The 15,176-nt window shown below is 42.5% G+C and overlaps 1 protein-coding gene across 1 annotated transcript in view; it reads right to left on the minus strand.

The window, feature by feature from the left end:
- Window positions 1-10,888: 10,888 nt before the first annotated feature.
- LOC145399671 (interleukin-1 receptor-associated kinase 4-like) overlaps window positions 10,889-15,176 on the minus strand; it is a 57,180-nt gene continuing 52,892 nt past the window's right edge. Inside the window, exon 9 of the mRNA XM_080272213.1 lies at window positions 10,889-11,093. The gene's annotated coding sequence lies outside the window, so the exon portion shown is untranslated. The remainder of the gene's footprint in view (window positions 11,094-15,176) is intronic.

Genomic DNA, 15,176 nt, shown 5'->3' on the forward strand with positions numbered 1-15,176 from the left:
CTCCCACGGGAGTTCATTTCTGAAGTCACATGAGAGGGTTTCAAGTACCACGATAAACAACAAGGGGCTCAAAATTGACCTCTGGTGCCCATCAGCATTCTTGGAAAACTTGTCACTCAAATTTCCATTCACACTTACCTGGGTGTGAGCACCCACATAAATGGCTATAACCACCCTAACCAGCCACTCCTTGATCCCAAACTTTCTTATTGCCCACTTCACCACCTCTCTAGGGACTCTGTCAAAGGTCCTCTCCAAATCAACAAAAACAGAGTACAATTCCCTTTTCTTTCCTATATATTTTTTCCTGAAACTGTCGAACAATGAATATGGCATCTGTGGTCCCTTTGCCTGACATAAACCCAAACTGTATCTCATCAATATTCACATTTTCTCTAAACATACCTTCTAGAACTCTTTCCATTACCTTCATTTTCTGGTCTAAAACTTTATGCCTCTATAATTTCTTCTTTCCAGGGCATCACCCTTCCCCTTGTAGACATTTACAATTACTGTACACTCTTCAGCTAATAATCTGGGACAACACACTCAGTTATAATCGTATATATCAGGTCAGTTCCTAACCTTGCTTCTGTATCTCCTGAGGCTTTCAGTGTTTCAACAGTCAACCCAGACACACCTGGTGCCTTCCCCACCTGCATTATTATTATTATTATTAGTATTATTATTATAATTACTGTATTATTATTAAATAATTGTTATCGGGAGCAGGCTGTAGTATGGTACCAGCCTGTGAGAGCAGTACTGTACTCTCAAGGAAGGTGGAAAAGCTGGTGATAGGGAGAGCTGGAGATCCCCCTTGACATTTTTCAGTGTCACTAACATAGAGGGTAGGCCAGCATACCCTGCCAAACATTTTTATAACTACCTGCTCTTCACTGCTATACATGCACTTTAAGCATCATACCCCATACCCTACAATGACACAGGTTGGTGCCAGTAAGGGCATGCGGCCGGAAAAGGACATCTAGGGGTTAGAACGCCCAGTCAGAATGACATCCATGCATGGCTTTGTCCCCGAGAAGCAATTGGATTTTTTTTTTTTTTTTTTTTTTTAAACATCAAGGGATGTAGACAGGTCATCTACCCTTACATGTATTGGACTAGGTTAGCCTAGCCACAGGATCCTACATTGTGAAAGAAGTATGATGAGATTGTATTTTTTATGATAATGATAATAGATATGTAAACTATTGTATCCATCTAAGAAGAACAGTAGTAGTAGGTGTACAGTACAACCTTTCAGATCCAAAATGCCTAGGTCCAAAGGCTTTATGCAAAATGGAACATTTTGGAAAGTGGAATCATAATGGCAGCTGTGAGAAATGACTTGTGAAACAAATAATGTAGTCAAGGCAATTGAGAACAATAAGTAATCTGAAGCACTTGCATTAGTAACTTATCATCTGCTCTTAAACATGTCCACAAAAGAACTCAGTCTTCAGTTATACCCTGAATGTGTGAGGACATGATATCAACACCCCTCTATATCATGAAAAAATATTTTGGAAATTGGATGTTCGGATTTGCCAGGTTGTACTGAACCAGCAGTAGTAACCGTAGGCTCATCTGAATGTGAATTTGGTGGACTGCTGGCGCCAAAACTGGTCTGGGGGAAAAAGAGGGTGGTGAGGGACATAATTTTGTATTACCTTGTACTGTAGTTAAGCCACATGATTATATCAGTCCCACCACACGAAGGAGTCCCTCTTAGCATCATGTGTACAGTACGAAAGACTCCTTAGGCAGACTTGTGTTAAAGCGAACAAGTAATGATCAGAATACATTTGCAGAGTTACTAAACAGTGGACACCAAACATAGCCCAAAGTCCTTTCATCCATCCATCTATCATCCAATCCTACATTGCCCAATAAGGAGCATAGGAGCCCGGGGCTAGGCAGTTGGTCCCGACATTTAAGATGAGAGTGACCAGCCTCACTCATCCCTGAGTGGCATTACATGAGCAATCAACCCCAACCACCCCTAGGATATAAACCTTAACTGGCTCAATCCGACTGGAGCACAATAATTACCCACTAAACCACCAGGCGCCTGGTCCTTTCATATCATATATTAAGGCTACAACATGCTTGCATGCATTGTCCTTGGCCAATTAATGGTGGCTCTCCACACTTCTCAATGTCTGGAAGCCTCCCTATTCAGTCTCTTATCCCTGGAAGGAAACCATTTGGCTTGTCACTCAATGTAAAGCCACCTGTAAAGGAAAGAAAAGCAATAAGAAGTGACAGGAAAGATGGGAGAAATAGGAAGAGAGGAGGGGAGGCACAGAAAAAGAATGATAAAGGCTAAGGAAGAAGTAGGCAGCACTACATCAAGTGAGTGGATGATGGTACAGTACATATAAACATTCTTATGTATATTTTATATTTTTTTTTCCACATAAAATTTATCAACTAATTTAAGAGGGTGTTAAGGTGTATAGAATAAATTGCTAAAGAAGAGGTGTTAGGAAATCTCCACAACCTTTATACTGTACTTGAAAGGTATATTCATTTGTAAAATTTACTATTTTATTTTTTCTTACTGCTTCCAAACTATTTAATTCAGCTTAGAAGAATAGCCTGATGGTGAAGGGGTTAGGTTGAGTTATAGGTTTTTGCATTGTATGGTGAAGTTAGGAGTTTGGATGCTTGAATGATTGTCCCATTGTACTGGGCATGATGTTGATAGTTAATAAGTGTTGTTCAGTTAGGTCTTAGTTATAGGTTTTTGTACTGTAAGGTGACGCTAAGATTTTGAATGCTTGAATAATAGTTCCATTCCACTAGACATCCACTTGGTAGTTCGTTAGGTGGTATATGGTTGGAAACATTATCCCTGGTAGGTGCTACCATGTGAGTGGTGTGGGAACAGAATCCTGGTACCTGGCCTTGCACAACAATCCCAGATGGAGACCTCAGCCACAGTTACGCAGTTGTCAGAGTACTTGATAAGACTGCTATACATGTATATCTCTTGTAGAAAACTAAAATCTTTTCATTAGGGATAGGCTGGATTTGTTAATTGAACACGACACTCAGGCAGGAAACTCCACCAAATGTACGCAGTTGTCGTAGTTTAGGCAGAGACAACAGTTAGGCATCAACTGAGCTGAAAAGGTTGAGAGATCTTTGTTAGGCTAGAGTAAACACACTATAGGAACTCAACCAAATTTATGCAGTTGTCATAGTTTGGGGAGAGACAACATTCAAGCATCAACTGAGCTGAAAAGGTTTAGGGATCTTTGTTAGGTTAAACACATTACAGTACATGTATACTGTAGATGCCATCAACAGGTTATTAAAGGCTTGCATGTGGATGCATAGCCAAGTCCCTCAAAATGATAAAAGCAAATGTAATACTGTTGATAGTTCTAGTTTTGTACTTTTATGATTATTTTTATTATTAATGCAGCCCACCTTATCTATTAGGTGGAAATTATAGTGAGGATGAATATGGTGATGATGATGATGATGATGATGACAACAGCTCACATACTTGTGTGATAGTTTCAATTTCCTTGGTTCTAGATCCTACCTTGCTTCTGTGTGGGAATTAGGGTTGGGATGATGATTATGAATATTTTGTGCTGGTCTTTTGCCAAATCTTTTTTAATGCCATAGGGAAAATGGCCTAAGGTTCACATTAATCATCAGGAGTTAACTAGAAAGCAGTACTAGGTTCAGCCATTGAAATATAAGAATTACAGTATTCACTAATTGTTAACCTTATGTACATTTTCTGCACAGATGTCAGATATTTATTGGGAACCATATATGCTGTGAGGGGTTGGGGGTCAGGAAGAGTGAGCCTAGATGTGGTTTTATTAAAATTTTACACCACATGACATATGTACTAATGTTTAAGTAATATCAAAGCAATGTTGATGCAGTCAGAGCCATATTATTAAAACTGAAAGTACAGAAGCATCAGAAAACCCAAAATTTGTATGAGTGATGGGGTATCTGCTGGAGAAAGGGCAGCCTGATGGCAGAGGACAGGGTGATATGAAGGCAGTTCATTTGTGGCCACCCCTTCTGGGATTAAGGTATCTGGCCATAAATAGACATGTACAGTATAGAACACCTGTACTTGTTAGATTAATCAACTTGCAGCCCACATTACAGAGTGTAGTCAGCATTAGTACAGAAGGATCGGATATGTTATGTCACCATGACATGGCTTGGAAATTATCATTTGATGATCCTTATCCATAACATTGCACTCTTAGTTTTAATAATATGGCCATAAATCCTCTTTATAAGTCTGGGATGCATGCAGGCAAATTTCTGCTTTAAGTGAAGTACCTTAGAGATGTGTTAGATTCATGAGGAGGGCTAAAAAGCCAAAGGCAAATCTAAAACAACAGAACAAAGCAACTTTATGAAGAATGACAAGCAATTTTAACAGGAAAAAAGGTGTTATTTATCAGCAGTGTATTTTGAAAGTTTTCAAGGAAACAAAATTGGTACATCAGTCTGTTTCATGACAGTAAAAAAAAAAAAAAAATCTTATGCAGTCCTTTAGTACCCCTTGAGAAGCGTAGGAGTACGAGGCTAGTGTTTTCAGTCCAGACATTTAATGGCCGAGTGACCATTGGTTCATGTATATCTGATCTGATCTTGTTTCTCCTGATTTACATTATGAGTTGAATGGAAAAGTTTGTAATATTTTCAAACATTGCTGCCTGATATGGGAAAAGTTCTGATAATTTAGCGTGATCCCTGACTTATGAGAGGACTGGCTAAATGTATGATACAGTATAAAAAAATTGTACGGTATACACTTTCAGATGGATTTATGATCAGTTTTCTGCCATAGCTGTGATTTCTTTTTTTCAAGTTGGACGAGGAGAAGAGAGAACTGAATTTAACCTGTCTCTTAGTTATGAGATGAAATTGATCCTAAGGCTGTTGTGAATCCCTCATAAGATTTATAGCCCTTAACCCCATGTACCCCATAAGAATTAAAGTAAGTTGGAATTGGTTAAACTGAGGTAATATTGAGCTGGTTAAATTAAATGTTATTTGTAGTAAGTTAAGTCTAGTAGGTTAAACTAAGTACAGTAAGTTGAGTGTTGTAGGTTAAAGCAAATAAGTTAGAATGAGTATATTAATTCTATTATGTTAAATCAAGTAGAGTTCATTAAACCACTGTGATTCAGAAGATCAGATCTGCCAGGCATTGGCTTTGAGACTTGACCCATCAGAGTGAGGGTCCCATCATACTGAAGGAGTTAAATAAATAAAAAAATCATGGACCCTGTTCCCTGTGGCCACAAGAGACTTTTCTCATAAGCCCTTCAGAATTACTGTATTATGTAGCTATATCAATTTTCAGAAGTTTTGACATTTTTGAGGCAATCATTCTACCTCCTGACTGTATTTCACTTAGTGTTCAATTTTAAGGTCTTTTAGTAATGTCTTTTATATAACATTTCTTCATGCTGCTGTTTCCTTTTTACTGCCATTTCTTCTTGATGCCATTTCATTATATAATTCAGTGTCATGGCCTGTATTACTTGGCGATTGGAGTTTGTTATGTAGTTCATTTTGGGGGGGCCGTGGCATAATTTAATAATGGTAGATTAAATATGATATTGGCCATCATTTTTCCTGAAAATCTTGCACCTCAAAATTTGCCAATGAACCCCTGCATAAAACTTCCAGCATTTAATAAGATAATCATAGTACTGTCTGAGTTACTAATATTCATGAAATTCACCCTGTTTTACCTCAAAGCGTATGTGTGGTTGATATGACCCTTCTGCCTCAATAGTCGAGATGGAGAGAAGACAGTTTTATTGTCCCTCTCCAGCATCAACCAGAACCTAATTCTCAATACAAAGAAGTGTGAGGTATGATTCAGCAACAGGTAAGAAAAAATAAATAAATGAAAATGAAAAAATATAAAGGACTATCAACAGTACATCATGGTTAGTGAAATGGCCCACACATATACATTCAGACGGTTGTAATTACATAACTTGTTTTAATATGAGGGACCTGGGTCACTCATACAATTCAAATACCAGTTTGTGGTTGCTTAGAATGAGTCATAGTTGTAAGGAAGGAGTAAGTGTTCTGGGTTACCATTCATACTGACACCCAGTCTAACAACAATTGGCCATCAGCTCAGTTACAAGAGATTAGGAATTTATGTTAGGATAGAATTAATGCTCTGTAGGCAATTTTGATCACCTTAGGAGTTCCCTTCACACTGTCTCTCTTCATTTGATATCTCCTTGGTTACTAGTCTTATCATCTGTGCAGTCTTGCCACACTTGCCATCAACTAATCTGAAAGGGTTGGAGATCTCTCAGGCTAGAAAAATAACTTGTAGACAGTTTTAATAATCTTCAGAGACCCCATTAGCCATTGTTTCATCTGGTAGAACTAGGCCAGTAAGCAAGTTTAATCTCCTTTGGAAGAGTCTCCAAGTAGTAAAGAAGTTGATCAAGGCTTTAGCAACACCAGTTCATGTACTCTTTCCTAAGCGGAATGATATTACTTAGAATTAACGGGATTAAAATACAATACCAGATGCAAAGACCCATGGATTAAGTATTTTATTTCAGTTTTTTCCCCTTCATTCTTTCCTCGTCTTTCTGCCTACGGGTGACTTTACACTCCCAATTATGTCTTGCATTCCTTCATTCTTTCCTCATCCTTCTGCCTGTGGGTGACTTTACACTGAGTGACAAGCCAAGTGGTTTCCTGTACACCAGGAAACCATAAGCCGGTGAAGGTTCATATCCAAGGGATGATTGGGGTTTATTGCTCACTTAATGCCTCTCGGGGATGAGTGAGGTTGGTCTCTCTCATCTTAATTGTCAGGACCAACTGCCTAGCCCCGGGCTCCTACGCGCCTCATGGGGCAACGTAGGATTGGGTGATGGATGGATGGATGGATTTCAGTTTTAACCACACACTTGAAAGATGAACTGATTTTATTCATGCTTCCTTCAGATGATAATTCAGCATGGGAAAGACTTTGAACTGGAGGGGTTATATCGTATCATTTATGAAGGTTCCAACATGCTTGCACGCATTGGCTTTGGTCACCTAATGGCGACTTTCCATGCTGCTCGATTGCAGTAGCTCAGTAGTAGCGCTTGCTCTTCACAACCATAAAGTTGACAGTTCGAGCCCCCACCAGGGTAGCGTATACGAGGTCTCTCCTTGCCCTTCAGAGCTATGTGGTCCATTGGTCCTAGCTGGTTGGGATTAGTCCTTTGGCAACCTCTGTGATCAGCCTCCTATCCCTGATGTCACACTCTATGACCTTGTTCCAAGCCATTTTCTGTGTCCAGTTGCCATCCTCCATCCTTTCAACATGCCCCGTCATTCAATCTACCCCTTCTTATTACAGAACCGATACAATACTCTTCAGTCCTGTTCTTCCTCCATTAGTCCCTTTAATACAGTACTATATGTCTGTCTCAAGTTAGATATGATGGTCTGGTGGTAGAAATAGATAGTAAAATGAGAATATAACTACATTCTGGATTACAGGGCACAAACTGCTCCAATGATTAGCCTTTATTCTTGCTAATTTAAGACTGTTATTCAGCTTGGGTAAGACTTTTCAAACTGGAAGGGTCACATTACAACCTTCAGGAACCTGTTCAGTAGGAATGTAATTAAAGGTTGATAGGAGAGCTTTTGGACTGAAGGGGTTAGGGACAGGCTTCATTAAGCCATTCTTGTTACCTTTAAACTATGTTAATCAGCATAGGAGAGACTTTTCAAACTTAGAGTCCCATATGACATTCTTTAACATGTGTAGGAGAGACACTGGATAAAGCCTGATTGGAGATATATTGAACTGGAAGGACTGCATACCTTACATCCTTCATTAACCATTACTGCTACCTTTAAATAAGAATTATCATGCTGAAGGTAATTACTAGCAGCCTTCATTAACATATTACTGTACTGTAATTAGGAGAGAGGTTTCATAAGTTGATTGGAAGTCAGGAGACAGCAGGAATATACCATTACTGTTGAGGGGGATGAATTTGTGTGTAGGCTATGATGGAGAAAGCATATCTCAGAATATGGATGTACAAGGTTAATCATATCTTGTATAGTACTTACACTTTCAGATTTGATAGCTTTTCCTTTTGTAATCTTTACTGAATGATGCAATCAGTTCATGATTACACATTATATAATCTCAGACTTCATCTGTGTCATTGTAGTTGGCTCACCTTGACAAATTTTAGTCCTGCTGCTTAGTTTCTGTATCTAAGTGGCAGAATAAGACAGTATTATGGTTTTGCATCCTCCCCATAGATCTTCATTGTGATTTGCATGATAATGTAGTCTTTATCTCTAGAAACAACTCAGCATTCAAGGTGGAGAGATGCCAGGTTTTTGTCAGTTTAGGGTGGACATGTAGTCTGTATGGTTTGTCTTTATTGTTTTATGTATTCATTATTATTATTATTATTATTTTTTACTGTGGATCAAATTTAGCGATTCATCTCTTCCGTTTATAAATCGGTACAACAGGTAGGCTTTCATTCTCCGAGTTCTAACAGAAGGTATAACCACTGAGTACTGTACTGTCTTCCTGTGCAGTGTATATTTTGTCATTTGTACTCTCATTATAAGTTTCATTAAAGAATTTGTATCATATATTTAGTTTCTGTGTCACTCAGTGTGTTAAGTTTATGTAATATATGGTTAATTGTTTAAGTCCTGCCGTTCGATAGCAGACTAAGTTGCAGTTTTTACTTTCTCCCTTTATATAAGTAGCAACTGCTCTATATTCTTTCCATAGCACTTGTTCATGATTAGCATTAAACTGCAGGCTTAGGTATTCCAAGTAGCTCAGGAAATTTCGAGATATCTCTTCCTAAAGCGACATTAATAGGTACATGAAAATTTAGTTTAGTCTATGCATGTTGTTCAATTTCCCATTTTTTGTAACATGTAAAGAAATAAAATTCAGTAGAAGTTTTAGCCGCTACCCTTATGGGGGCGCGGTAGCATGGTCAGCATAGTGCTGGCTTGCTAATCAGGAGGACCCGGGTTCAAGTCCCGGTGTGATAGAGGTTTCTTTAAAATGTGGCTGAGGGAAGTTTGCGTAGCAGGCTTTCCTTAAAACCACAAGGCCCCACACTTCAGCTCACACACACCAAGACACTTAAACACACTACCACACACACACTACTACATACATACACACATCAAGATGCACACACACACTACTACATACATACACACATCAAGATGCACACACACACTACTACTACACACATCACACACACACACGACACGTACACAGCCACCTTCACACAGTAGACACACCACACACACAAGACACGTACATAGCCACAGCCACCTTCACACAGTAGACACACCACATACACAAGACACGTACATAGCCACAGCCACCTTCACACAGTAGGCATACCACACACACACAGAGAGGGTGGGACAGACACACCCCAGGCAGACAGAGAGGGATATATACAAAACACAGGGAGTGAGAGAGGAGGGGGTTTTATTAAAAAGTCCAATTTTGGTATAGCTCCTGTGGCACACTTGATATAGCCCTCCCTTTAATATTTTTTGGATATTTTCATTTAGTGCCCCCCAGGCCCCAGACCCACTCGGCTGAACCAAATTGTCTGGCGTCAGCTGGAACATGATATACCAGAGTTATGCTGGTCATGCGGGGGTTAATGGTGACAGTGTAGTAACTGCCAGGCTCCTATGACTCACTCAGCCGAATAAAATCGTCTGTCAGCTGGAATGGAATACTAGAGTTGTCCCAAGCACCAAAGGGTTAAGAATCTTAACCCCCTGAGTGATGCTCGGGACAACTCTAGTACCCCATTTCAGCTGACTCAGACGATTTTATTCGACTGAGTGAGTCATAGGAGCCTGACAGTGTCAATACCGTCACCATTAACCCCCTCACGACCGACATAACTCTAGCATCATGTTCCAGCTGACGCCAGACAATTTGGTTCAGCCGAGAGAGGATCCTAGGATCCTGAGAGACACTATAACATCACAAACAAAATACAAAATGCCTTCCCTCCATCTTGAACGTACTATAATTCATTTACATTAAGTAAGCTCGTATTTTCGTATTTTTGCAGCTTATTTCATGTACCTCAGTTAAAAGAAAAAAATACTACGAGCCGGTGAATAAAACCAACACTTGTAGACGAAGAATATAATTACCAAACAGTTTCGGTGGACACTGCCACCATCTTCAGTGGTCAAGATAGTGAGAGGGAGTGACATACTGACCATGCAAAGGTTCCTTTTTATGCGTGTGTGTGTGTGAAAGGGTGGGGTAAAGGTGAGGTGGGGTGGGGTAGATTGTAAGCGGGGATTAACCCAAGGGGGATTTTGGGGGGGACATTACCGGACAGGTCAGGTGTAATTCCTATCTGACCTTACCTGTGTCGTAGCAGGAAGGGACATGTCTCTTCCTGCTACAACACAGGTAAGGTCAGATAGGAATTACACCTGACCTGTCCGGTAATGTCCCCCCCAAAATCCCCCTTGGGTTAATCCCCGCTTACAATCTACCCCACCCCACCTCACCTTTACCCCACCCTTTCACACACACACACGCATAAAGAGGAACCCTTGTATAGTCAGTAAGTCACTCCCTCTCACTATCTTGACCACTGAAGATGGTGGCAGTGTCCACCGAAACGGTTTGGTAATTATATTCTTCGTCTACAAGTGTGGGTTTTATTCACCGTCTTTGATTATCACGAAAGAGTGATTCATCCAGCCAATACTACGAGCTCTGTATCTTTTCATAGCCCTTCTTCGTGACTAGCATCGTATTCTAGTTATCTATAGTTACAACTGAGCATTGAAGTTGGAGGGATCACAACTTTAAGCAATTACAGTAAACAAACAAACAAAAAGCAAGTGTCGTCCTCTTGACCTCTCGTCTTCGCAGGAATGCAGCGGTGGCGCCATCTTGTGCGTGGAATGCGTGAAGTGCAGGCTCTTGAGTGGAAGGAGCACGGAGCCACGGGAGACTTAATAATATTCGCTAGTCAGCCAGTCTAGAAGCCTGGGACATTTGCCTGAAATAATAATAATAATAGAAATAACAACAAAACCAGTCATATACATAATTCAATATCTTAGTCACTCGATCTGTCCATTCCGCCTCTTCAGTACGAGACGCATTTCTGTAAGCTATTTTTTCTAACATGGGAGGTTCGATACGTTTGATTAAGCCTATCCATAAGACTTCTAAAGCAGAGTAAATGCCTCTGAAAGTTGCAAAATATAAAATATAAAACGTCTATATGATATAAAAACCTTTGTTCACCTCCGGGACTCGATCTGTGGCGCCTAGACCAAGTGCTGACGTCATGTTTACACTTCGCTACCTTTAGACGATTTCCTGGAGCTTAAAGAAACCCTCTCGGGATAATGGGACAGACACAATAACCCCTTCAGACAGAGAATGACTTAGTTACTTTGTTCTAGGTAACCGGACGATTTTATTCAGCTTAGGAGATCCCCTCGTAGTGATGGGGTTGATGGTGACTGTATCTAACCCCTCCAGTACGAAATTTCTCTCCAGAGTTGAAGAAAATCGTCTGGAGGAAGAAAGATGAATATGGAAAAAAGTGTTAATGTGGACAATGAGTTAGATAAGACTGGTTTGGTTAAGGTAGGGTAGGGATGGGACGGTTGTGGCAGGGTGGGGTAGCATTGGGTCGGTTATGGCCGGGTGGGGTAAGGTTGGGTTAGTTTTGGCAGGGCGGCGTAGGATTGGGCCGGTTTTGGCAGGGTGGGGTTGGACTGGGTCGGTTATGGCAGGGTGTGGTAGGAATGGTTCGGTTTTGGCAGGGTGGGGTAGCGTTGGGTCTGTTTTGGCCGGGTGGGGTAGGACTGAGTTTTTTTGGGCAGGGTGAGGTAAGGTTGGGTCGGTTTTGGCAGGGTGGGGTAGGGTTGGATCGGCTTTGGCAGGGTGGGGGTAGGGTTGGGTCGGTTTTGGCAGGGTGGGGTAGGGTTGGGTCGGTTTTGGCAGGGTGAGGTAGGATTGTGTCGGTTATGTTTTGGTTTGGCAGCGTGGGTTAGGATTTGGTCGGTTTTGGCAGAGTGGGATTTGACTGGGTCGGTTTTTGCAGGGTGGGGTAGGATTGGGTCGGTTTTTGCAGGGTGAGGTAGGATTGGGTCGGTTTGGACAGGGTGTTGGGACTCCATATTATAATTACAAATCATAATAGTTCCGTCATATCCAACGCCTATTTCACTCAGTTATACTACAGTGTCTCATCAGATTTGGGGGTTCTTCTCTACGATTTTTGTTCTTCCCCGCTTAGTTCAGTCCTTCAGTTCATTCATGACCCTTGGCTTTCCTTTTTATTTTTATTTTTTTTTATGTGGTGGAGCGCAGGTGCACGAGGCTTGACCACCATTAGTGCGGAATATTTAAGGGTAGGCCACCAAACTACGCCCTGGTAACGTCTACACGTCAAAACATGTCCACCTCTGGGACTTACAACTGCGGAGCGCTGGACGCAGAGCTCCCGGTCTGCGGATGTCACTTTTACACTTTGCTAGCTTCTGACGATATCCTACAGCTTCAGAAAACCCTCTTAAGATGACGGGACAGAATCATTTAATGCTTCTGACCAAGAACGATTTATTTACTTTGTCCTAGCTGACCGCACGATTTTATTCAACTTAGGAGATCCCCTGACAGAGAAGGGGTTGATGCTGGCTGTATCTAACCCCTCAAATTCAAAATTCCTCTCCAGAGCTGAAGAAAATCGTCTGGAGAAAGAATGAAGAAAACAGAAGAAAGTGTTAGAGTGAAAAATGAGTTAGATAAGATTGGTTTGGTTAGGGCACGGTAGGGTTGGGTCGGTTATGCCAGGGTGGGGTAGGGTTGGGTCGGTTTTGGCAGGGTGAGGTAGGACTGGGATAGTTTTGGCAGGGTGGGGTAGGACTTGGATGGTTTTTGCGGGGTGGGGTAGGATTGGGTCGGTTATGGCAGGGTGGGGGAAGGGACGGGTCGGTCTTGGCAGGGTGGGGAAGGGACGGGTCGGTCTTGGCAGGGTGGGGTAGGGACGGGTCGGTCTTGGCAGGGTGGGGTAGGATTGGGTCGGATATGGCAGGGTGGGGTAAGATCGGGTCGGTTTTGGCAGGGTGGGGTAGGATTGGGTCGGTTATGGCAGGGTGGGGTAGGATTGGGTCGGTTATGGCAGGGTAGGGTAGGATTGGGTCGGTTTTGGCAGGGTGGGGTAGGGTTGGGTCGGTCTTGGCAGGGTGGGGTAGGATTGGGTCAGAGTTGGCAGGGTGGGATAGGAATGGCTCAGTTTTGGCTGGGTGGGATATGTATGGGTCGGTTTTGGCAGAGTATAGGTTAGGTTTCGGTTGGTTTTGGCAGGGTGGGGCAGGATTGGGTCGGTTTTGGCAGGGTGGGGCAGGATTGGGTCGGTTTTGGCAGGGTGGGGCAGGATTGGGTCGGTTTTGGCAGGGTGGGGCAGGATTGGGTCGGTTTTGGCAGGGTGGGGCAGGATTGGGTCGGTTTTGGCAGGGTGGGGTAGGATTGGGTCGGTTTTGAAAGGGTGAGGTAGGATTGGGTCGGTTTGGACAGGGTAGGGTCGGTGTGGGACGGTTTTGGCAGGGTGGGCAAAGATTGGGTCACATTTGGCAAGGTGGGGTAGAATTGGGTTGGTTTTGGCAAAGTAGGGTAGGGATGGGTCGGTTATGGCAGGGTAGGGTAGGATTGGGTCGGTTTTGGCCGGGTGAAGTAGGATGGGGTCGGTTTTGGCAGGGTGGGGTAAGATTGGGTCGGTTTTTGGCAGGGTGGGAAAGGATTGGTCGGGTTTGGCAGGGTGGAGTAGGACTGGGTTGGTTTTGGCAGGGTGGGGTAGGATTGTGTCGGTCTTGACAGGGTGGGGTAAGGTTGGGTTGGTTTTGGCAGTATGGGGTAGGGATGGGTCGAGTTGCGTTTGGGAGGGTAGGATAGGTTATGGCAGGGTAAGATAGGGCTGGGTGGTGGTGGACTGGGTAGGGTAGGGCTGGGTAGGGTAGGGTAGGCTGAATCAGGGTAGTGTAGGGTACAGAAGAGAGGTGGGTATAACTGCCGTTTAGTTCCGTCATATCCAACGCCTATTTCACTCAGTTATACTACACCGTCTCATCAAACCTGGGGCGATCTTCTCTACGATTTTTGTTCTTCTCCGCTTAGTTCAGTCCTTTAGTTCATTCATGACCCTTGGCTTTCCTTTTTTTTTTTTTTTTTTTATGAGGTGTAGCGCAGGGGCACGAGGCTAGACCACCATTAGTCCAGAATATTAAAAGGTAGGCCACCAAGCTACGCCCTGGTAACGTCTACACGTCAAAACATCTGTCCACCTCTGGGACTTGAACCGCGGAGAGCTGGACGCAGAGCTCTTGGTTTGCGGATGTCACTTTTACTCTTTGCTAGCTTCTGACGATATCCTACAGCTTCAGAAAACCTTCTTAGGATGACGGGACAGAATCATTTAATCTTTCAAGCCGAGAACAACTTATTTACATTGTCCTAGCTGACCGCATGATTTTATTCAGCTTAGGAGATCCCTGATAGAGATGGGGTTGATGATGGCAGTATTTAACCCTTCCAGTTCGAAATTTCTCTCTACTGCAGAGGTGAAGAAAATCATCCGAAGGTAGAGAGAAGAAAACAGGAAAAGTAATGTAATGGTGAAAAGGCTGTACAGGGGAGGGTAGGTTAAAGTAGGGTAGAATTGGGTCGGCAATGGCAGGGTAGGGTAGGGTAGGCTGAGGTAGGCTAGTGTAGGGTTGAGAAGAGTAGGGTAGGGTAAACTGAACTGAATAAGTATATACAATAAAATCTGGCGATACAACAACCTGGGTCATATGCCGCCGGACGACAACGAGAATAAAAGCACTCGAAAAGATGAAATACACACACACACACACACACAATACAATTCATAATTAAAACAAGAAAAACACTAAAACACTAAAACCACTATATACTAAATTTTACACGGTAGTGCAGCTGCCTACACCAAGCAAAGGTTTCCCCCTCCACCACAACAAGCATCCTCTCCAAGTACCAACAGAAGACTACAATCCCTCTCCTGCCCGGTGCTCAGAGAGGTAACGATGGCGCAATTCCCCAACAGTGGACA

This window comes from Coenobita brevimanus, chromosome 50 (assembly GCF_032717465.1).
Source record: "Coenobita brevimanus isolate Jiangsu-jjx chromosome 50, ASM3271746v2, whole genome shotgun sequence".
Taxonomy (NCBI): Eukaryota; Metazoa; Arthropoda; class Malacostraca; order Decapoda; family Coenobitidae; genus Coenobita; species Coenobita brevimanus.